General features: G+C 40.2%; 1 protein-coding gene across 9 annotated transcripts in view; it reads right to left on the bottom strand.

Moving 5' to 3' along the window:
* Positions 1 to 22654, bottom strand: part of BMP4 (bone morphogenetic protein 4) — a 449922-nt gene that overhangs the window by 229955 nt on the left and 197313 nt on the right. The window contains exon 1 of one of the 9 annotated variants that reach the window (XR_008848790.1): positions 18847 to 18880. The exons of the other annotated variants lie outside the window; for them this stretch is intronic. The gene's annotated coding sequence lies outside the window, so the exon portion shown is untranslated. Of the gene's footprint in view, positions 1 to 18846; positions 18881 to 22654 lie in introns of those variants that run through there. 9 annotated transcript variants of the gene reach the window in all.

A 22654-nucleotide genomic window follows, 5' to 3' on the forward strand; every position in this document is an offset into this window, starting at 1 on the left:
AAAGAAGATTGACTTTACTACTGGGATTGTGACAAATTCCTTTTGGTTAGAGCGCAGCCTCTGGAAGCTTTTTCCTTCTCCCTCAATATTTAGAACAACAGACTTAATCTTGATGAGATCCTGAAATAATTACCAGCACAGTATTAGGCTACTTTCACACTGCCACTGAGCTCCGCTAAAGGGGGTTCCGTTACAAAATAACAGGAGTTAAGCGTAGAAAAAATTACTGCATGTACAGTATTTTTCTTTGCTCAACCCCTTCAAAATAATGGACACCCAATAAACCCATGCAAAGTCAATGGGATTCGTCAGGACCTGGTGGTGCCCATTGTGCTTCAACCCGCTCATAGTATATTAAGAGTCTAATGGACCCTCAACTGGACAGGGTATAGCGGTAGTGTTAAAGTAGCCTTAGGCTGTGTTCACACTACCACCTATGTTGATAGTTCTGTCAGATTTGACATCTAGGCGGAGCTCAGCATTGCAGGATAGAAGATCCTATAGCTATCACGCCCCCTTCCGTAGGCTTGCATTGAGGGGCGGAGCGTGACATCACACGGGGCGGAGGCATGACGTCACACACCGCCGGCCCTGTAGTCGCCCGTAATCAGACCCGGAGCGAACACGCTCCGGGGACTGATTACAAACGGGGTGCCGCGTGCATGATCGCGGGCGTCCCCGGCTGCGGGACTCCCGCGATCAGGCATCTTATCCCCTATCCTTTGGATAGGGGATAAGATGTGTAAGCACCGGAGAACCCCTTTAAAGGTGTATTCCAGGAGTTTTTCTTTATTTGACTGTGCTATAAGGGCTCTAAAGTTAGTGTAGTTCATAATATAATGTCTGTACCTGTGTTTGATGGGTGATCTCGCAATTCCTATGTGATCTTTGCCCTGATGTGCATTTAAAGCAACATACAAAGTTAGTGTTGTCTCAGCTTTTCCCAGGTTGCAGTGCAGTCTGAGTCATTACATCACTAGTCAGGTGTTAAAAGGGAGCCTGTCTGTGCTTCAATGGGCGGAGTGACCGCTGGGTGGAGGGGGAGATCTCCAAAGGGCTGCAGGGAATTGTAATTCCAAGAGCAGCACAACATAGAAGGGTGCTCATCTGTGCAGCAATGGGTGGGGTGGCTGATGTGTGGGAGAAAGAAAAGTGACCTCACACTTACAAACAAGGGATCCCGGGACTTGTAGTTGGAGGAAGGACACTTCAACAGAAATAGCCATTGAACAAAAAGAAAGCAGCAGCATTTTGGTGGACTTTCTAAGCATGCCCATTCTGTCCGGCAGGTAAGAACTAAAATTACCTTATGGTGGATAAACCCTTTAACGAAAGAGGCATTGCACAGGGGAGGAGCCGGGTGTGCCAAAGAGTGCAACAAGGGGCTGGGAATGCCCCCAGTGCACCAAAGCACTTTTTGCATATTTGGATTTTTGTTCTGGAGCCACGGGGCCACAAAGGAAAAAAAAGGTAAACAGTGCTGGAGACCGTGTCACCTTCAATATTACTCTGTACCAGAAGGTTAGTGCGATGACAGACTCTTTAATTGTACTGTACCCCAGAAGCACTAAGGACGTCATAAGATTACTAGAACTTGGTACCAGTTTTACAAATATTCATTTCCAGTTAAAAACAGAGTAAGTCAGACTTTTGTACCTCCTGTGCAGTGTGGTTTAACATCAGCTGTTGTATAGGAAAATATCCCACTGCCTACAAAACCTTGGGGACCGATGTTCGATAGTGTTCAGAAAGGTAAACCTGGCAAATTGAATAACATTTTGGCAACATATATTTATTTAATATGCATTTATTTAATTTGTATCTATTTAATATTAATTTCATACAAAATAAATGTTGTATTTCATAAAATATATAAGCAAACTGACACTCAGCAATGAAACAGTTACAAAGAGCTATTTAGAACACTTTCTAGCCAACATTAAAATGTAGCGATTTGAAATAGGAATATAATGAGACGTCAAACATACAGTCATAAAGATTCATTTTTTTTACCATTTATAAGTGCATTTTAAGCTTTGTAAAGAACATATGTTGTGAATTGTGTATTTTATGTTTTTGAAATTATTGCTTTATAATATCAGATGACACATCACGTGTGCTTTATGTGCATATGGCATAGACTGTGTCTAATAACATTGCATCCAGCGTTGACTTCTATATAATGATGATTAATTCAATGACTGCAACATTAGGTAATACGAAATGGCTTGATTTATGTCAAATGTTTATTAAAGTTGAGGATGAAAAGGCAACCACAATTTTCTTGGGTTTGACTCACAAGCAAAACTTTCTGCTTACAAATATCATATTGTGCTGCTTTGTGGTTACAGTGCAGCACCTCCACTTTAAAGTTACACATATATACTTGTAGATTTGTTTTATCCAGACAAGTGGAGCACACATTTGTACTTCTAAGATGGAACATGTTACACATAGTAACATTAGCTGTTTTTTTGGGCTGTAAAACAACCAAAAACTGCCATGTTTTTGTACACTGGGTAAAATACGCTACACCGCCCCCTCCCCCCCACCCCCCAAAAAAATGGTGTGTTTGTAGCCTAAAAGGTTTAGCCACATGTGTCATACATGCTCCACATATATTACTGCATTTGTATTATACTCAATAAGGAAGAGAGCTGAAAAAGCACATCAGTAAGTCGTGGAAAAGTGTCAAATTAAGAATCAGAAATGCTCCACAATTTGCAATTAATCGGCATTGTAGCATATTTTATTGAAGAAACGCTGCAGATTTTTAACATATTTAGGGGGGAATTTCCCGATGCTCTCTGGACAAATACTTGGCAGAAACACTACAATATTTTTCTGACTGATACATTCTTTTTGGTCCACCTAATGAGTTCTTGGTTCAGACAGATTTATTAGGCATGTAGACAAATAATGTATGGAAATTTTTGGCACACACTAAAAGACCTGGTGTATAAACAGGCAGTTTTTTGTATGAAGTGGTGTTCTTGTTGTTCTAGGTTTGTTTTTCCCAGTCGAATATTTATTTTGGCTTATTTTTAGTTTAACAAGATCAATGTAACAAACTGAAATGTTAAGAAATTACGATGCACAAAGGGACAAATTTTATTCTAACAAGTGGAGAAATTTGCTTGATCTTACAAATTTACCAAAGCAATTACACCACCAATTAAATTATTCCAAAACAACGTCAAGTATGTATCAGAGATTATTGGTAAATTCTCCTCCCAAAAATGTTCTTATATTTCCATACTCCACACCAAAATCTACAAGAGGCTAAACAATAATAATGTTCTATTTTCCTTCTAATGGGGTAGCATGCATATTTTTTTCTATTTAAATGTAGTCAGGGCGAAGATAAACAAAAAACATCTACACTTCCCTTCCTTACTCTCCTAACCCAGCCAATGGTCGGTCCATGTGCCAACACCGACACAATGGAGTGGTTCACTATGAGACTAACACTGTGACCGAGGCCACAGCAGAGGAGAGAGTGCTAAACAACTTTCAAAAACATTGCACATTTTTTAATCCGTGACATTGTGAAGACTTCAATGTTTTTGAATGTGCAGAATGATAAAACATTTTTTCTGTGCTACTTAACCTCTTTGGTAACTTCTCTGGTTACCCTGACCCCTTTTTGGTTTTACACAAGAAGAACCAGTATAAAAAAAATAAAAGGTTAGCTTTTAGCCACCCAAAAAAACAGTATTTCTTTGCCCAGGGCCAACAGTATATCATAGGTAGTTATCACATGTCCACTCATTTTATGAATGAGGTTAAAAGAATCTGGTAGTCGGAAGTGACTTTTCTCTCTGCTCTGTGTCCATGAGACCAGGCTGGCACCATAGACTTACATTATGAGTCCTACCAGGTCAAGTCAGAGCTGAGAGAGAATGTGTAAGTGCACACTTCTCCTGGCCCGTTACATTTAGATACATTTTTTTTATAAAAAAAAAATGTAATCTGAATTCTTAGGCTAAGTTCTTGCCAAGAAAAACGCCAATTCTGCCCCATGGCATTTTTTCTGCCAAAATAACGCTGCGGTCAGATGTTAGCTGTAAATCAATGAGAAATCGCAAAGTTTTTTTCCACTTTTTCAGTTTGGAGTTTAAAAAAAAAAATCCTTTTGGTGTTTTTTCACTTTTTTTAGCTCCTTGGCGGTTTTGAAAAGTCACAGCATGTTGAGCCAATGGCGTTTTTTTCCCTTAAATTGTGGCATTTTTCTCCCATAGAAGTCTATGGGCGTGAAAAAACGCCAAGAAAAACGATATGGGGGTTTTAACTTTGGCGTTTTTGCAGGTGGTTTTTATTCTTTTTTGGACTTTAGCGATCAAAAAAGTGATGGAAATACTTAGGGTACCATTAAAAAAAAATAATACAAAAAAAACAGTAGTGATGGAAAAAATTGTATGTAACGAAATGTATCTTACAAAATTTTTAAAACAGGGATCAATTTATGTGGGCGGGCAGGGCACTAAAAATGTAGCCGACAATAATAATAATAATGTAGTATGTGTGTGTTTCACTTTTTTGTTTCTTTATTTTTAAAAATTTTTTAGGTAGTACTACTACCCCCAGCATGAAACACACTGTTCCAAGATGGGAGTAGTAGTACCTGCACTAATTGACAGATCACCCAGGTCTTCTGTACACCTATTCATATTTCCCACAGAGAGATGTGATTGGTCAAATAGTTCCAGCCAATCACAACTCTCTGTGGGAAATATGAATAGGTGTATATATATATATATATATATATATATATATATATACGGCAGTGCAGGGGACCATAGCAGAGCGGCCAGCCGCATCTATACATTATACGGGAGGATCACAGCGGGTGTCATGCTGGGAGCTGTAGTATCTGCATTAATAGACAGATCACAACAGGTGTCAGAAGTTACACTTTGTCTATTAATGCAGGTACTAAAGCTCCCAGCATGGAGCAGTGTGCTCCATGTTTGGAGTAGTAGTACCTGTAGTTAAGGACATATCACAGCAGGTATTACTCCTGACACCCAATGCGATCATCTTATCTATTGCAGATATGTGGAGCGGCTCTATACAGCGCTGGCATCTCTGTTATGTACTCCGGCCAGTGATGTGAATAGAACATCACTCATTCATATTTCCCGCTGAGACCTATGATTGGCTGCCACCATCCGGCCAATCCCCACTCTGGGCGGAAAATATGAATGAGTGATGTTCTATTAACATCACTGGCCGGAGTACAGAGCAGAGATGCGAGCTCTCTGAGCTATATTATGGACGATTGCATCGGGTGTCACGACTGACACCCGGGATGATATGTCTATTAGTACAGGAACTACTACTCCCATCATGGAACAGTCTGTTACAAGCTGGGAGTAGCAGTACTACCTAAAAAATGTAAAATAATTTAGAAAAAAAAAGTGAAACATCACTACTGCATCCTCTTTTTTTTTTGGTAACCAACAAATTATGGTACCAAAAAGAAACGCCAAAGGGGCCAAAAATGCAATTTCCACTCAAATGCAAAGAACGCCAGAAAAAACGCAAGAAAAAACGCCACACACAGGAAAATGCTGTGGTGGGTTTTTTTTGGCGTTTTTTGGGGCCACAAAAAAAAAACAAGTAGAAACTTCGCCTTACCAACCAGAGGCCAATACCCTGCAAGCTGAGTCTAGGAAACCTAAAAACAATGGCTTCATGCATAAGTCTAATGAGCCTCTTTATATACTATGGACTTGATAAGCAATATTCAGCTGGAGTTGTCATCCTCCTCCTCCTCCTTTCCAGGAGAAGAACAGAAGAATCCAGCTGCCGCAGAGCATTGTGAGATCTTTCAAAATGTAAACTCCAATGATATCTTCCCATCACAAGGTCATAAAACTGATTTATACTGAATTCATTTCTCATGTGTTTACAGTGGAGATGTTTGGGTTGTGGGTAGTTAGCACATTAGCTATCCTCTCACAATGAAAGCTTTCACGTGTTGAGAGGAGGGACCCAGCACTTTAAATAAGATGCAAAGCATTAAAAAGACTAATGGCCTCTTTAAGGTAACCCCTTTGCCCTTTTGACCACAATTTTTTACAACAGACCCTGATCTATGCCGCTCTGTGATTTGATTATTATTCATACATTCAAGATAAGTCAGCTGCATCTGCTTATTTATAGTGTAACTATCTCATCTATGTGCTGAAGGAAATGCGGTGCAGATTAAAAAATGCACAGAATATCTACCTCTGTGGCTATTTTTTATGGCAAAGTTTACAAAAATGTTATCCCTTGTGAACTTTTAGTGAAACTTTTTGAAAGTCCTTGAAAGAATCCAGCTGTATAAAACGATGAAATGAAATACAAGACCAAGGGGTCCAAGAAAGAAATCCAGTAGATGTGGGCATAAAATGCATGTAAAATCCACTAAAAACCATTAAAACTGGGAGCCTACATACACAACAGCCTCCACAACAAACACACAGTAAAACAAACATGCCGTTAATGCGAACTCATAGCTAGCCTATCATAGCTTTGGTTAAGCTATGACTAAGAGTCCTGAGATGCTAGAAACATGTACGAGTTAATGCTACATTTTTTACTGCATATTTGTTGTAGAGGCTGCCAAATGTTAATAAAAGAACAATGTAGGTCTGGATTTTTTCCTGGGAACATTTAGTCTCTTAGGGCCCATACACAATAGGGAATTTTCTCCTGGGGAAAGTCTAGGCAGAATTACGTTGTTTTCATTCAAATTCTGCTGCTCTGTGAACTTCGGAAAATTCTGGACTCTGCTAAAAAGAATGAACATCTCCATTCTTTTGGCAGTGTTCCATCCAGAACTACATTGGCATCAATGGAGACTGCGCTTTATGTCCGCATGGATATTAGCACCAATTTCACCAATGCTTGTTGCACACTGAATTTTAACCCGTCTCCGTCTGGTATTACTCTAGGAGGAAATTCCGTAGTGTGCATGAGCCCTTACTGTATTGGCTGCAGTGATTTTCCTTGCACCATGTAAAACTTAATTGTTAAGAAGGATTTTTTTAAGAAGTGTTTTCAGCTGCTGGAGAGAGTGAGCGCCGCATTTTGCCTCTTTATATAATAAATTTAAAGAATTTTATAATTTACTGTTTTGAATAATTTCATATAGGACACATTAATAATTTTCTTCGACTACATTGCTATAGTTCGGCACCACATGATAACTGGTAAAAGTGAATAACATTGATTATCTCATGTAAATGGCACCAGTCAAAGGGGAGGGGGGCTGATCTTGTGGAGTGTCCCTGGTATGTATTGGTTAGCACTTACCAAAAGTGCTACAAGGAAGGACAACCGGTGACCAGTGACAGGGTTATGGGGGCCAAGGCTCACTGATGAGTCTAGGGGTGAAAGCTAGCCCATCTGGTCCAATCCCACAGAAAAGCTACTGTACAACAAATCACTGAAAAAACATCCTGCTGGCTATGGTAAAAAGGTATCAGGCCACTCAATGAATAGCAACTTGCTGTGTTTTTTGGTTGCCTAGCGTAAACCAGTTACAAGGCCAATGTAGACCCTTGTCCCCACTACAAGCACTTACAATACACTCCTGATCCTCAAAACTGAACTATGGAGCAAAGAAAGAAGGTGTCTTTCTTTGCTGAGGGTTGACGTTCATTATGTGGATAGCCAGTTGCGTTTGCATCACATACTCGGGGAAGAGATGGCACCAGATTGCACTATGGGAAGAAGACAAACCAGCGGAGAGAGTGTGATGGGCAATGTTCTGCTGGAGACCTTGAGTTCTGGCATAATTTGGATGTTACTGTGGTATGTAGCACCTACCAAAACATTGTACAAACCAAGGTTGCAGGATCCCTTAATGCCAATGGCCTCTTTAAGCAGGATAAAGCCCCTGGCCACACTGCATTGTTCAGAAATGAGGAACATGACAAAGAAATCAAAGTGGTGACTGACTAAAAATTCCTCAGATCTCATCCAACCGATCATCTGTAGGATTTGCTGTAGAAACAAGTCACCTCCATGGCGGTCACACCTCACAACCTATAGGGCTAAGAGGAACAGCTTTGTTCAGATAACACAAGTCAATGTCGGAAGTCTTAACAAACTAGAAAATGCAGTTGCATCATTTGCAGAAGCCCATAATATTTTGAGGCAGTAAGGGATCAGTTTTGCAAGCTCTGGGTGCCTAGGCCATCCTGATCTCTAACGCCCTCTTCAGTAGTGACCAGTGTTGCACTCTCTGTGACCCTGGCTGTGAACCAAGGCCTGGTCTGTGACCTCTGTTCAAATACAACCACAATAAAGGAAGCAAAAGGTGACCATGCAAATGCATTGAAACCTGTCACCTTTCTAATTTACAGTGAAAATAAAGTTATTAGAGTCTTTCTGAGGAAACGTTTTCAACTACTCTCTGCTAACATGCGTAGGAGAAATTCAGGCTGCTGCTAATTTTGAACAAAATTTGGTCAGGTAGCAAATAGCTCATTTCAGTAATACAAGGGAAATACATGTACACTCAGATCATAAACAATAAAAAAGCAAGACAATGGCAACTATTCTCTAATTATTAGCACAGATAGGAGGCAAAAATAGGTCAGAAGCGGCTGTGAAAATGGCGTTTTATTGAGGAATAGGACATATCCAGGGCCGGACTGGGTGTGAAAACCAGCCATGAAAAAAATTACATACCAGCCCCATAGTGTTGCGTCATTATACCAGCACTTCGTCATTTTCTTGTTCATAAAAGATAAAATGTAGTTCCCCCACATTAGGTGCAGTACAGTTCCCCACATTAGGTGCAGTATAGTTCCCCCACATTAGGTGCAGTATAGTTCCCCCACATTAGATACAGTATAGTCCCCCACATTAGGTGCTGTATAGTTCCCCCACATTAGGTGCAGTATAAGTCCCCCACATTAGGTGCAGTATAAGTCCCCTGTCACGATGCCGGCTGGCAGGAGGTGGATCCTCTGTGCCAGAGAGGGATTGGCGTGGACCGTGCTAGTGGACCGGTTCTAAGTCACTACTGGTATTCACCAGAGCCCGCCGCAAAGCGGGATGGTCTTGCTGCGGCGGTAGTAACCAGGTCGTATCCACTAGCAACGGCTCAACCTCTCTGACTGCTGAAGATAGGCGCGGTACAAGGGAGTAGACAAAAGCAAGGTCGGACGTAGCAGAAGGTCGGGGCAGGCAGCAAGGATCGTAGTCAGGGGCAACGGCAGGAGGTCTGGAACACAGGCTAGGAACACACAAGGGAACGCTTTCACTAGGCACGATGGCAACAAGATCCGGCGAGGGAGTGCAGGGGAAGTGAGGTATACATAGGGAGTGCACAGGTGAACACACTAATTGGAACCACTGCGCCAATCAGTGGCGCAGTGGCCCTTTAAATCGCAGAGACCCGGCGCGCGCCGGGACAGGACCGACGGAGAGCGAGTCAGGTACGGAAGCCGGGGTGCGCATCGCGAGCGGGCGCCACCCGCATCGCGAATCGCATCCCGGCTGGAGGCGGTATCGCAGCGCACCCGGTCAGTGGATCTGACCGAGGCGCTGCCGTAGCGAGAATGTTGCGAGCGCTCCGGGGAGGAGCGGGGACCCGGAGCGCTCGGCGTAACATCCCCCACATTAGGTGCAGTATAGTTCCCCCACATTAGGTGCAGTATAGTACCCCACATTAGGTGCAGTATAGTTCCCCACATTAGGTTGGCAGTATAGTTCCCCCACATTAGGTGCAGTATAGCTCCCCACATTAGGTGCAGTATAGTTCCCCATTAGGTGCAGTACAGTTCCCCCACATTAGGTGCATTATAGTTTCCCCACATTAGGTGCAGTATAGCTCCCCACATTAGGTGCAGTATAGTTCCCCCACATTAGGTGCAGTACAGTTCCCCCACATTAAATGCAGCATAGTTCCCCCACATTAGGTGCAGTACAGTTCCCCCACATTAGGTGCAGTATAGTTCCCCACATTAGGTGCAGTATAGATCCCCACATTAGGTGCAGTACAGTTCCCCCACAGATATACAGCCTTCAGCCATATACAGTTTATGGCTGGAGGCTGTATGCCTGTTTACTGCCCCACTTCAGTATTCCGACCACCGCTCCGAGGTCTCGATCTACTGCTATGGCCTATGGGTAGATCGTGACCCCGGTGCGGTGGCCAGAACACTGAAGATGACGTATCCACCTTCCTCCCTTACTCTGCTAAACACAGCCCAGAGCAGTTCAGTGTGAGATGAGCTCTGATTGCATAAGGCTGCACCCTCCCCCCCTTCAGCATATCCTGATTTTGGACTTCTGCCAGGCCAGCAGGAGTCCACAGCCTGTGCAAAAGATAGGGGGCAATGTGCTCTGGACAAGTAGGGAGACAAATAGCGGCAGCTTTTTTAAACACATATAAAACATAGAAAACTTCATTTTTTTTTAAACAAAGTACATTAGATTATTTTTTTTTTTTCCATAAGGAGTGCAATAGCAAAAATTAGTTTTAATGAGAGTGCCCATTTAAAGGCAATAATGTGTAGATGCACAGGCCTGAAGAAGGGGATAAAACATTTCTGCTGCACTGAAAGCCCCCAAGAGCTCAGTGGCCTCCACAATTCTTACATGGAAGAAGAAACAACCAGGACTTCTCCAAGAGCTGCCACCCAACCAAACTAAGTATCTGGGAGGGAAGGACCTTGGTAAGTGAGGTGACCAAGAACCCAATGGTAACTATGGCTGAACTGCAAAGATCCTGTGTGCAGATGGAAGAAACTTTTAGTAGGTCCAGAACCATCACTGCAGCCTCCACAATCTGGGCTTTATGGCAGAAAGAAGCCTCTCCTCAGTAATAAAACATGAAAGCCACCTGGAGTTTTCAAAATAAACACCTAAAGGACTCTCAGACTGTGAGAAACAGAATTCTCCCAAGATTGATGTTTTTGGCCTCAATTCTAAGCATCATATCTGAAGAAAACCAGTCCATGCCCAATACAGTCTCTACACTGAAATACAAAAATACACAAGTGCTCCAATGTGAAGGATCTCCAAGAAAAAGCTAAGTCCCCAAACGGCAGGATGAGACTCACCGGATCATGTTGTGCAACGAAAGAGGCACATTGCTCAATAGGTTTAATGACATCTATATACCCTCACTGGCAACGATTGTGGTAGTAGTAGGTATAATTGCAGCACTATCACAGACAAGAATGGAACAAGTGTAAACAAGTGAAGAAGGTGTCAGACCGACCCTGAAACACATCAGATTATTGTGATTCCTTTATTCTTAGTGTACCTTTTTTATTCCATTAGGTATTGGAATTATAGTAGTAACCTCAGTTATTTGGGAGATACAGTGAGCTGCACCCTATCCCTGATTTATATTTGTTTACTAACATTAACCTATGGAACAGCTTTAGTTGTTGCACAAATCAACTTTCAGATGTTGGAATTACAATGCTAGAAGATGTTCTATTCTGTTATTTAGTAAGCATGCCCAAAGTTCTTCAAGAAACATCATTGTTTATGGCCCCAGGACATTTTGTATATATAACTTGCTGTGTTTACCTAATTTAGTATCCCAACAAAAACGAATATTCTTTATTTTCTAAATGATTTTGGTCTTTAATCTTGCATTTACAAGTTGCATTTTCTTCCTTAACCCCTTAAGGACCAGGCCCATTTTGGGCTAAAGGACCAGAGCGTTTTTTGCACATCTGACCACTGTCACTTTAAGCATTAATAACTCTGGGATGCTTTTACTTTTCATTCTGATTCCGAGACAGTTTTTTCGTGACATATTCTACTTTATGTTAGTGGTAAAATGTTGTCGAAACTTGCATCATTCCAAAATTTGATGAAAAAATTGAAAATTTAGCATTTTTAAAATTTTGAAGCTCTCTGGTTGTAAGAGAAATAGACATTCCAAATAAATATATATTGATTCACATATACAACATGTCTACTTTATGGTTGCATCATAAAGTTTACATGTTTTTACTTTTGGAAGACATCAGAGGGCTTCAAAAGTTCAGCAGCAATTTTCCAATTTTTCACAAAGTTTTCAAAATCGGAATTTTTCATGGACCAGTTCAGGTTTGAAGTGGATTTGAAGGGCTTTCTTATTAGAAATACCCCATAAATGACCCCATTATAAAAACTGCACCCCTCAAAGTATTCAACATGACATTCAGTAAGCATGTTAACCCTTTAGGTGTTTCACAGGAATAGCAGCAAAGTGAAGGAGAAAATTCAAAATCTTCATTTTTTACACTAGCATGTTCTTCTAGACCCAGTTTTTGAATTTTTACAAGGGGTAAAAGGAGAAAAATCCTCTCAAAATTTGTAACCCAATTTCTCTCGAGTAAGGAAATACCTCATATGTGTATGTCAAGTGTTCGGCAGGCGCAGTAGAGGGCTCAGAAGGGAAGGAGCGACAATGGGATTTTGGAGAGTTTTTCTGAAATGGTTTTTGGGGGGCATGTCACATTTAGGAAGCCCCTATGGTGCCAAAACAGCAGAAAACCCCCCATATGGCATACCACTGTGGAAACTACACCCCTCAAGGCACGTAACAAGGGTCCAGTGAACCTTAACACCCCCCAGGTGTTTGATGACTTTTCGTTAAAGTTGGATGTGTAAATGAAAAAAAAACTTCTTCACTAAAGTGCAGTTTTCCCCCCCAAATTTACAATTTTTACAAAGGGTAATGGGAGAAAATGCCCCCCAAAATTTGTAACCCCATCTCTTCTGAGTATGGAAATACCCCATGTGTGGACGTAAAGTGCACTGCGGGCGAATTACAATGCTCAGAAGAGAAGGAGTCACATTTGGCTTTTGGAAAGCAAATTTTGCTGAAATGGTTTTTTGGGGGGCATGTCACATTTAGGAAGCCCCTATGGTGCTAGAACAGCACATAAAAAAACACATGGCATACTATTTTGGAAACTACACCCCTCAAGGAACGTAACAAGGGGTACAGGGAGCCTTAACACCTCACAGGTGTTTGATGACTTTTTGTTAAAGTTGGATGTGTAAATGAAATAAAAACTTTAATTCTCCAAAATGATGGTTTTCCCCCATATTTTACATTTTTACCAGGGGTAATAGGAGAAAATGACTACCAAAATGTGTAACCCCATTTCTTCTGAGTATGGAAATACCCCATGTTTGGATGTCAAGTGCTCTGCTGGCGCACTACAATGCTCAGAAGAGGAGGAGCGCCATTGAGCTTTTGGAAAGAGGTCGCGGTGGGCACGGCATTATCCGATTATCGGCAAGGTAATTGCCGATACCGATAACGCCCAAAATCGTGAATATCTGCCGATAATATCCGCCAAACCGATAATCGGTCGATCCCCAGTATGCACATACTGGCCCTGATTTACCAACTCTCCATATTACTTAGAAAACCTGAAAAGGGGGCGCATCAGCCAGTAAAAGGGGGCATGGTCAACAAAAATGGCATGTTCCTGACATTTAAAAAAAAAATCCTAACATATTTACTAATGTTTCCACAGAAAATGTGATGGATTTAAGCGGAGGAAAACCCTACAGATCAGAACAGTTGTTAAAAAATAAATAAAGCAAAACGCAGGGAAAAGGCAAAATGTAGGGAAACATTAGTAAATACCATGGGAAAAATACCTGTCAGGAAACAGAACCCACAAAGAAAACTACACAACACTCTTAGTAAATCAGGGCCATTGTGTGTGTAATATATATATATATATATATATACAGTGGGGCAAAAAAGTATTTAGTCAGCCACCAATTGTGAAAGGCCTCCCACTTAAAAAGATGAGAGAGGTCTGTAATTTTCATCATAGATATACCTCAACTATGAGAGACATAATGAGAGAGAAAAAAATCCATAAAATCACATTGTCTGATTTTTAAAGAATTTATTTGCAAATTATGGTGGAAAATAAGTATTTGGTCACCTACAAACAAGCAAGATTTCTGGCTCTCACAGACCTGTAACTTCTTCTTTTAGAGTCTACTCTGTCCTCCACTCGTTACCTGTATTAATGGCTCCTGTTTGAACTTGTTATCAGTATAAAAGACACCTGTCCACAACCTCAAACAGTCACACTCCAAACTCCACTATGGCCAAGACCAAAGAGCTGTCGAAGAACACCAGAAACAAAATTGTAGACCTGCACAAGGCTGTGAAGACTGAATCTGCAACAGGCAAGCAGCTTGGTGTGAAGAAATCAACTGTGGGAGCAATTATTAGAAAATGGAAGACATACAAGACCACTGAATCTCCCTCGATCTGGGGCTCCACACAAGATCTCACCTTGTGCTGTCAAAAGGATCACAAGAATGGTGAGCAAAAATCCCAGAACCACACGGGGGGGACCTAGTGAATGACCTGCAGAGAGCTGGGACCAAAGTGACAAAGGCTACCATCAGTAACATACTATGCCGCGAGGGACTCAAATCATGCAGTGCCAGAGATATCTCCCTGCTTAAGCCAGTACATGTCCGGGCCCATCTGAAGTTTGCTAGAGAGCATTTAGATGATCCAGAAGAGGATTGGGAGAATATAATATGGTCAGATGAAACCAAAGTAAAACTTTTTGCTAAAAACTCAACTCGTCATGTTTGGAGGAAAAAGAATGCTGAGTTGCATGCAAAGAACACCATGCCTACTGTGAAGCATGGGGGTGGAAACATCATGCTTTGTTTTTCAGCAAAGGGACCAGGACGACTGATCTGCGTAAAGGAAAGAATTAATGGGGCCATGTATCGTGAGATTTTGAGTGAAAACCTCCTTCCATCAGCAAGGGCATTGAAGATGAAACATAGCTGGGTCTTTCAGCATGACAATGATCCCAAACACACTACCCAGGCAACGAAGAAGTGGCTTTATAAGAAGCATTTCAAGGTCCTGTAGTGGCCTAGCCAGTCTCCAGATCTCAACCCCATAGAAAACCTTTGGAGGGAGTTGAAAGTCCATGTTGCCCAGCGACAGCCCCAAAACATCACTGCTCTAGAGGAGATCTGCATGGAGGAATGGGCCAAAATACCAGCAACAGTGTGTAAAAACCTTGTGATGACTTACAGATAAGTTGCCAACAAAGGGTATATAAAAAAGTATTGATATGATCTTTTGTTATTGACCAAATACTTATTTTCCACCATAATTTGCAAATAAATTCTTTAAAAATCAGACAATGTGAATGTCAGATTCAATCAATCATCATCTGGGAAGACCAGGTGATGTCAATCTCAAAGGTTTTAAATGCCCAGACCCATCTGACCTTGCCCCAACAATCAGCACCATGGGTTCTTCTAAGCAGTTGTCTAGAAATCTCAAACTGAAAATAGTTGACGCTCACAAAGCTGGAGAAGGCTATAAGAAGATAGCAAAATGTTTCAGATGTCAATATCCTCTGTTCAGAATGTAATTAAGAAATGGCAGTCATCAGGAACAGTGGAAGTTAAAGCAAGATCAGGAAGACCAAGAAAAATATCAGACAGAACAGCTTGCAGGATTGTGAGAAAAACTATTCAAAACCCACGTTTGACTGCACAATCCCTCCAGAAAGATCTGTCAGACACTGGAGTTGTGGTACACTATTCCACTATAAAGAGATACTTGTACAAATATGGTCTTCATGCAAGAGTCATCAGAAGAAAACCTCTTCTACGTCCTCACCACAAAAATCAACGTTTGAACTTTGCAAATGAACATATACACAAGCCTGATGCATTTTGGAAATAAGTTCAGTGGACCGATGAGGTTAAAATTGAACTTTTTGGCCGGAATGAGCAAAGGTACGTTTGGAGAAGAAGGGGAACAGAATTTAATGACAAGAACCTCTGTCCAACTGTTAAGCATGGGGTGGATCAATCATGCTTTGGGATTGAATTGCAGCCAGTGGCACAGGGAACATCTCACGAGTAGAAAGAAAATGGATTCAATAAAATTTCAGCAAATTTGGGATGCTAACTTGATGCCATCTGTGAAAAAGCTGAAGTTAAAGAGAGTATGGATTCTACAAATGGATAATGATCCTAAACACACCTCAAAATCCACATGGGATTACATCAAGAGGCATAAACTGAAGGTTTTGCCATGGCCTTCACAATCTCCTGACCTCAACATAATTGAAAATCTATGGATAGACCTTAAAAGAGCAGTGCGTGACAGACAGCCCAGAAATCTCAAAGAACTGGAAGACTTTTTTAAGGAAGAATGGGCAAAGATACCTCAAACAAGAATTGAAAGACCCTTGGCTGGCTACAAAAAGCGTTTACAAGCTGTGATATTTGCCAAAGGGGGCAGTACAAGATATTAACTCTGCAGGGTGCCCAAACTTTTGCAGACGCCATTTTTTTATTTTCTGTTATTTTGAAAGTGTAATTGATGGAAATAAAATCAAACTTTTGTTGACCTATTATAAGAATGTCTAATCTGTAATTTGATGCCTTTTGGAGAATTTTCCATCTTTCCTTGGCTTCTTTATGCACATTAATACAAATTTTTAACTGGGGTGCCCAAACTTTTGATCCCCACTGTGTCTATACATATATTTGTGTGGAATATTTGTTTCTCATTCCTAACATATTGCTTGATCAAGGTTCTCTGAGGACAGATATGAGAACTAAGGTATAACACACCTTGGATAAGGCTCAAGCCCAAAGGGCTCTGTAGAACATTTATCCTTTATCTAGCTAAAGTTCATTTTCCAGCCCAAGCTTTACGCTACTCTCCGTTTTATAGGCATATTGTTTTTGGAGTCGGAGGGACACTTGCGTGTCGATTGTAAGGCTCAAATGCAGCTATAAATCCATATTTTACTGCTAACTTGTGTTCCCTCTTGTAATAAATATCAGCCAACAATCAAGTCCTGCAGGGAAAGACAATGGCCCATAAAATTATTTAAGTGCTTCTAAAATGATGTTTCCTGCTTAAAAGATTTAGCTCTTAATAATTCTTCTTGTGATCATTAAAATGAATTCTCTTGGTTTGTTACGAGACAGATCTTGTTAGACATATGTGTATAAGGAATATATAAAGCATCTCTGATTTTCAAACAATGGTTCTCCTGAGTTTATGCATTCTAACGCCATGAACACAATGTGGAAATAATGAGGATTTCACTGAAGAATTACAAATAAACAAATAAAGTAAATGCTAATATACAAGGTGATATAAGGATTTACATTTGGGAAGAACAGTGCATCCCGTCACTAATTTGCATGTAAACGCCATCGAGCTCTGAACTGCATGCATACAAATTAATACAAGCTGAAGAATAGAAAAGTAACATTTCTAGAAATGTTGAAGCCATGGAAAAACGGTTTTTCCCCAGTCTTTTTTCTGGAAAAAGTTGACAAGTTTTATAAATTGAAAATCATTTTGACTACACTGGAAACATAAAATGCAGTGTATTGTGCTTGAAGTGAACTAAATTTTGTTTTTAAACTATTTTTGCTACAAATGGAACAAGCTTAATTGTGAGGTTTAACATTGGAGTGGCCCTTTAAAAAATGTAACAAAATTAAGAAAAGCAAAAAATATACAATATATTTAATTCGCCATTTTTTTATTTTTTTATAGAGGAATATTGTAGATTCTAAGATGGAGGTTTAAATGTTCTATAGATTTGAATGTTATATGCTTCCATGTTAGAAAAGAAAATATTCAATTTTTTTCAGGGACAATGGCTAGGTAAGTATAGGGGATTTGTTATATATTTTTTCCGGCCCCAGCTGGATATGAATTATTATTATTATTTTTGGATAATCCCATTTAGCTTCTTCAGGAACCATAGTTTTGCTTTAGAGACTTCCTTACCTTTATAATCAATACAGCTTTAAAGGGGTACTCCACTGGAAAAAATGTTTTTCTAAATCAACTGGTGCCAGAAAGTTAAACAGATTTGTAAATTACTTCTATTTAAAAATCTGAATCCTTCCAGTACTTATCAGCTGTTATATACTCCACAGGAAGTTCTTTTCATTTTTGAATTTCCTTTCTGTCTGACCACAGTGCTCTCTGCTGACACCTCTGACCATTTTAGGAACTGTCCAGAGTAGAAGCAATTCCCCATAGCAAACCTCTCCTGCTCTGGACAATTCCTGATATGGTCAGACAGAAAGGAAATTCAAAAAGAAAAGAACTTCCTGTGGATCATACAGCAGCTGATCAGTACTGGAAGGATTAAGATTTTTTAATAGAAGTAATTTACAAATATGCTTAAATGGGTACTCCACTACTCAGCGTTTGGAACAGTTTCTTACGCTGGATTGGTGCCGGGAGCTTGTGACATCATAGTTCCATCCCTCCCATAGACTAGCATTGAGGGGGCGGGGCGTGACATCATGAGGGGACGGGGCTATGACGTCACAAGCTCTTAGCGCTGGCTCCAGTGTTCAGAACAGTTTGTCCCAAACGCTGAGCAGAGTACCCCTTTAACTTTTTGGCACCAGTCAATTTTTTTTAAATGTTTTCCGGTGGAGTACCCCTTTAAGTTTTTGATGCAGTTTTAAAGAAAGAACCAGGAATGGATAAAACAAGGAGTAGAAACAGTATTTGTATTTTATGTTGCTCTTAGCCAAGCATCTAGTGCTTACGATTTACCAGTACTTGTGGGCACCACCTGGACTTGAAACTATTGTTTCAAGCTGCAAATCCAGGTACAGTTTCCAGTTAGCTGTAAAGCCACAGTGGCTAATGCTCATGTAAGAGCAGACCTTATAAGTTCACAAAAGTTGCCAGACAGCCATGCTTTGACAGCCAATGGGCAAATGATTTGTCCAGCAAAATTTTGCGATCATTGGCTGATGCATTTGGTGCACTCTTATACTTACTGTGGTCTCACTTCTATACTTAAACATTTTTATCCTTACCTGGTTTTGTTTCAGTAAAAAAAATCCCCAAAGTTGTCTTTAAACACAGGTGGGGGAGATTTATCAAAACCTGTCCAGAGGATTAGTTGCCTAGCTGCCCACAGCAAGGAATCAGTTCGATTCTTTCATTTTTAACAAGACCTCTGCAAAATAAAAAAAAACAATCTGATCGGTTTCTATGGGCAACTGGGAAATTTTTCCTTTGCACAAGTTTTGATAAATCTTCCCCAGGTATGCATGACCACCATTTCATTATTGTCTGGCTATATACAAATTACATCAATAAAACTGTATGTGCAGCTCATAACAAAAAATGAATGAGGTTAACTGAGATACTCTTACACCCAAAGAGTGAAAACATAAAATAAAATAAAGATTATTTAGTCTTCAGTGCACCATCTGTCCTTGTGGCTGATAGCGATAATCCATTTTTTGATTAAAGGGGTACTCTGCCCCAGACATCTTATCCCCTATCCAAAGGATAGTGGATAAGATGTCTGATTGCAGGGGTCCCGCCGCAATCTCTGCAGCGTCACCCCACCATCATCACTTACAGAGCAAACTGGCTCTGTGCGTGATGACGGGGCGATGCAGGGGACAGAGATAGGCTGAAGCGCCGTGTGACATACCGGGCTAAAGGAAGTAAACAGCCCGGCCGACCGATCAGCTGTTGCGGAGCTCCGGGGGGGTGATGTAGGAAGGTAAGTGAAAGTTTATTTTGTCTTTTTTTGAAGCCTGGGCAGGATGGAATAGAAAAAGTCTTCAACGGACATCTCCTTTAATATTTGCGGGTGGAAATTTATAAGAAAACTTTAAATCTAAAACTTTTGGGGGGGGGGGGGTTGGTTTTTATGCAGTGCACTTTATGGTAAAAATGATACCATATCTATATTCTGTAGGTCAATGTGATTAAAAAACGATACCCAATTTATGTATAGTTTTTCTATAATGTACTACTATAAAAAATATACAAACTTTTTTTTAAACAAAATTCATATGCATAAAATTGTCCTTTTCTGACTGCTTTGATAGGACTTTTTAATCACATTTTATTATTTTTTTCTGATAAATTATGTGATGAAAAATCTGTTAGGCTACATCAGTTAGATCGGTGGCAGGTAAAGGGACCCTTCTCCACCATTTTATCTCACGGAACCCCAGTTCCGTGAGCTCCACTGAGTTACCGATGATCTTTTACTTTCACTTTAGACGCCGTGATCGGCATTGGTCATGGCGTCTAAAGGATTAGTGACCGGCATCGGCGTAATCGCCCCTGCCTGTCATTAGCAGTGAGTGTCCGGCTATGGATAGTAGCCGACACTCACTGTTCTGAAGCGAGCACAGCTCAAAGAAAAACTTAATTTACCTTACATCTTTCTGAGTTCAATCCCTTATTGTTTTACAAATAGATATTTAGACATCTGCCCCTTCGGGGACATGTGTTGATTTCCATTGACGTAACAGCAATAATTTCATTATGGTTCAGATTATACAAAATAGTGACCTATCTTTTGATGGGACTTTATTCCTAAAAATAACAATATTAATTGGGGCAGCCATTCTCTCAGAATATCCATAACATCCTGAATAAGCTGCCAACATGTCATGCAGTAGTTCTTTAGTCTAGGACATTGCCACAACACATGGAAAAGGATCCATTCTCTCCACAGCCTCTCCAACACAGATAGCGATAATCAGATGACAAATGAGCGCTTGCTTGTTCTAGGCTGTTCGCTGGCCCTTTTACCCATGACAATTACTAAGAACGAACATTTCTAGGAACACTCAATCGGCTGATCATATAAAAGGGCCTTATCATAACAGAAAATGTTAGGTTTGGTGGGTTTAGTAGTTGTTACATTCCACTGAATGTGAGAAATGTATTAATGTTTTAATGATGAAAGGAGAATGATTCTATATGGCTCATTCTTTTTTTTTCATTAATTTGTACAATGACAAAAAGTGGGGAACATATAAGATTACTTGAAAAAGTAAGGTGTTGAAGTTATTTCAATAAATTCTATCATAGCGTGTACCATGAAAATTTAAGTTTAAGGGTATGTGCATACATACTGTGTATGTTTTGGATTTGATGTTGCAGATTTTACGCTGTGTTTAGTTATGTATATATAATGGTCTAAGCTGTGAATCAAGCCCCAGGGTACAATCTTATACTTACAGTTGTCTTTTTGTCTCTGCGCTCTGAACTTGCATCCCTTTTCATCCCAACCCTCATCCTTCTCCATTGACTTATATTGCCAGCATGTAACTGATCTTGTAAACACAAGAAGGGACTGGGCTGTTTTTTCAGAATGAGTGTAAGTTTAGTGGAAGGAAAGGAAAAAGAAGCATTTTTTTGATAATTTCAAAATTAATTTATGCAAAGTTTGATGCCATGGCAGTGGTCATTTAAATATTATGTTTATTGCAAGCTTTATTCCACCAAGAGGAAAATATGGAATAAGTACATTTTATACAATGTCTACATTTATGGTTTTGAAGAACACATCCACTATTTACACAGTGAGAGAAGGAATGGTAGCTTTCTTTAGGGACTTTTTCAGACACTTATTTCATTAGGGGGAAATAGCTCAAGTCTCAAGATGATCATGGATCTAATTGACATGTCAAGTGATGCAATAACACAAAAAACGTAGAGATGAAAACAACATAACACATTCATTGTTAATCATATGTGACTGCTCACCTTAAAAAGGTCAAAAGTGTCTGCCAAGAATGGTGCAGGAAGACAGTCCCTAATTTGCTTTGAACAGAAATGCCTTCATTAAAAAGCTGCTGTTCCTTATGACACTTCCCTGACATATTTACATTTTTTACACTAATCCCTTATCTCCCAGAGGGGCTGATTAACACTCCATAATAAGCCTGGTATATAGGTTTATTGTACTGTAGCCCAATCAGCTATCCGGACGCAGCAGAGGGGTAAAGTGTGAATTATTTTACGTGTATGCACATGGGTATAATATACACTCAAATTGGATGCAGGGAAAACCTGGAAGAGTTTGAATCAACCCATTAAGACAAGAGTCACATAACAAAATGTAACATTGCAGGTTTGTTAATCACAGAGGTCTCTAGACAGTAAGGTGGCCATAAAAATTAGATACCTGTCAGCCAAAGTCAATGACTGGTATAAGGGTACTGCTACTCTATATCTATCAAGGAGCAGGATCCCCTCTTTTGTGTGCAGTGTGTGGCAGACATCATAGCAGCTAGTCTATACTAGTCTTCTCTGGAATGAGAACTACACTTTGCCTTCAACCTGTCTGATGGACCTTAACTGAATGTATTGCCTAGATAGTTTTTTTTTACTGATTAGAGGCAGATACTGAAACATGTTTTCTAATCTGTTTCTATTTTCTGATTTTCATTTTTTTTAAATTTAATTTTAATACACAGTCATCTTGCGTGAGCTGTTTTAACAGCATTTAGAGATATGCTTTACAGCAAGCTATATGGACACAGATAATATTTTGGCCAGACTCTATTCACATGAAAAGGAGAGGTTTCGGGGCATGCTCTGTGCAGGGGTCATTCCACAGGAAGAGGGGGCCTGACCTCTCAACTTCAGCTATTGTTGTATCTACTATATATTGGTGTCACCTTTCACTGTACTCCTGTATGTGATATTAGACCTAGTGACAAGAATCTTCAGTATGTAATGAATAGTTAAAATATGAATCTCTGAAAACCGTCATGCTGAAATAGGAAATTGTTTTCCCAAAAATCCTGAGACAAAACAGAGACACATAAGTAATAGTGAAATTCCTTGAGGAAGAGCCTGCAT

The sequence above is a fragment of the Hyla sarda genome, chromosome 11 (genome assembly GCF_029499605.1).
Source record: "Hyla sarda isolate aHylSar1 chromosome 11, aHylSar1.hap1, whole genome shotgun sequence".
Taxonomy (NCBI): Eukaryota; Metazoa; Chordata; class Amphibia; order Anura; family Hylidae; genus Hyla; species Hyla sarda.